The sequence below is a fragment of the Cyprinodon variegatus genome, unplaced genomic scaffold (genome assembly GCF_000732505.1).
Source record: "Cyprinodon variegatus isolate N-32 unplaced genomic scaffold, C_variegatus-1.0 Scaffold2093, whole genome shotgun sequence".
Lineage (NCBI taxonomy): Eukaryota > Metazoa > Chordata > Actinopteri > Cyprinodontiformes > Cyprinodontidae > Cyprinodon > Cyprinodon variegatus.
The window spans coordinates 38,957-41,473 of record NW_015152546.1 but is presented as its reverse complement, the minus strand read 5'-3'; positions in this window follow the sequence as shown (position 1 = coordinate 41,473).

The following is a 2,517-nucleotide window of genomic DNA, read 5'->3' as shown; positions in this document are numbered from 1 at the left end:
GTGTGCCTGGAAGAGAAAAAATAAAAAAGATGTTATTGTCATAAATACTATCTTTCCAAATCAATATGTACAGTCATTGTTCAATTAATCTTTATCAAATAAAATGAGCAAATCAGTAAATTCTAGTTTTTGTCAAGTAAGGTAAAATCAAATGTAAATGGTGTAAATTTTTATCATGTTTTGTTTTTAATTCTTTCGAAACAAAGTGAAATTTTATTGTTTTATTTTTACTAAATATTTCTAAAAATCTGCCTCCTGAGACCCACCAATTAATTTCTGTCCTCTGTACTGGCCATGATGTTTAGAGCTCTGATGCAAAACTTTTCATTGGAGTCTATATCAGCCCCACTGTCCTTAAAAGAGGACATCCTGCAACATTTATGGTTGTTAGGCTAGCAAAGCACAATTAATATGATTTCAAATTGGTGGGAAGAACTGCATACACATTATTTGGCAGTAGGCAAGGTAAGTGATCTAAAGAAAACATAAATCTATATCTTATAATTAGGCTTACTGTTTAAGTTGGTAAAATGTGTAAAATGTAAAGTAACACTAAGCCTGACAAAATGGAAGTTTTATTCAATATCTTTTGTAGAGGACAGTGGGACTTGCTGGTGACTATTTTCAACAATTTTTCATACATAAGGCATAAAAGTTTTTAAATTGCGGTAGGGGGGCTCAGACACCGAGATGCTAAGAAATTTGTCCAAACAGTTGATTAGAAAGGTGAAACTTAGTACAAATTATGTTTTTACTTTGTGAAACTCCTGTAGTAATGCTACAAGAGACAAAGTAAGAAGCATCACAAGCATGAATGAAAAGCCATGTAAAAGCTGGGGGTAATACTTTTTTAAATCAGTATCAACAAATGGTAGCTTGTATAATTTTACTTGGGAAAAAATATTCATTTTTTGGTGGTGTTTCCATCAACATTTTTGTGGGCACATTTTGAATCATCACATTAGAAAAGGTTGGTAAAAATAGCGACATTTGACACAACTTCCTCTTTTTGGCATTAGCATTACATCTCCTTCTCCATGTCTCCACAGAATGTAACATCACTAAGTTATTAATGTTACACTAACTCTAGTTTATTTGATGGAAAGGTCACAACTTAATGCACTACAGATCAGTTGTAGATCTGTTGTAGTTGAGTACAATAAATTTGAGGATAAATCTCAAACATGTAATAATGACTGTTTATTGCCAAATATTATATTTTACCTTTAAATTGGACCATTGTTTGAAGAGATGTGAACTTTAAAACGGCACCAAGTTTGTTACCAGATTTAGGAATAGCTTTGGCCTTCAAAGTAACCATGCATACAGATTCAGATACTGTTGGTTCCCAGCTGCAGACATACTGCCTCTGTCTTCAGGATACTTGTGCAGGCTGTGGGGATTGAACCGGGAACTTGCAACCTTCTCGAAGCACAAGCGCACTGCTGTAAACACTAGGCCGGCACTCCCCTCCAGCTAAAGGAAGGGGAGTACTGTGGGGTCAATCAGGGTTGGTCAAGGTGTCTATTGTGGGAACAAACTAATGAGTGGGAACAAACAACTGTCGGCCTCCTCTGGATAAATTCAATGATAAATAAATGTTTGAATGTAATCTCTAACTCCTGCTTAATCATAATTTCTGTTCTTTGTTAACCTATGGATGCTGGGGAGGTGACACAGGAACAAAATCTCATTACTTCACTTTAACAGATGTTATACCATTTGTGTCACACATGTCTTTAAACTGTCTGATACATAAAGCTAAGTTAAGTCAGCCCAACAGGAACCTTGGAAAACAGAGAAGCCAATACTGCAGACATTTTGACTTCATGTTTCTAACGAGCTTAAGGACCGGATTCTTAGTCACAGAGTAGTCCAAAACAGCGGTTTGAGAGTAATTATGGTACATTTTCTATATAATTATATGTTTTCAAAAATAATGATGTACTTTGAGCATTCCGAAAGTGAAGATAATTTTCTTAATGTATTACATTTAGAAAAGTAAACTGTATGCAAGTCCTAATGTCCAGGGAAATATTCATTTAATACAATCTAAATAAAGAACATCCTACAAAAAACAATTTGCATGATGTTATTTTCAGCCTCAGTACTTAATCATAATTTTAAAAAATCAGTTTTTCTTGTGGGTCTCAGCAAGCTATTTAAAAAAAGTTGAATATTAGCTGTGTTTATCCATAGTCAAACAGAGACAGAGAAAAACAGGTCATGTTTAACTAAAGGCCTACATTGCTCTCTTTGAGTACAGTGTTAGACTTCTATTTACTTACGTGTAACATTGACGGAGTCAGCTACGAACGATACATTAAAGGTAGTCGAGTTTATTGCCTTTATTAAGGTGTTTTTTACAGCTTCATCATCTGGAAGGTTCTGCATTGGTGTGGTTTCATTAAACTCCAAACCCATCTCTGCTTCAGTGTTGCTCATTCGTGTAGTGGCTGGAGCAGGACTGCAATTTAAAGATACATGATATCAACTAAGTCTAGTTGAAAAAGTAGC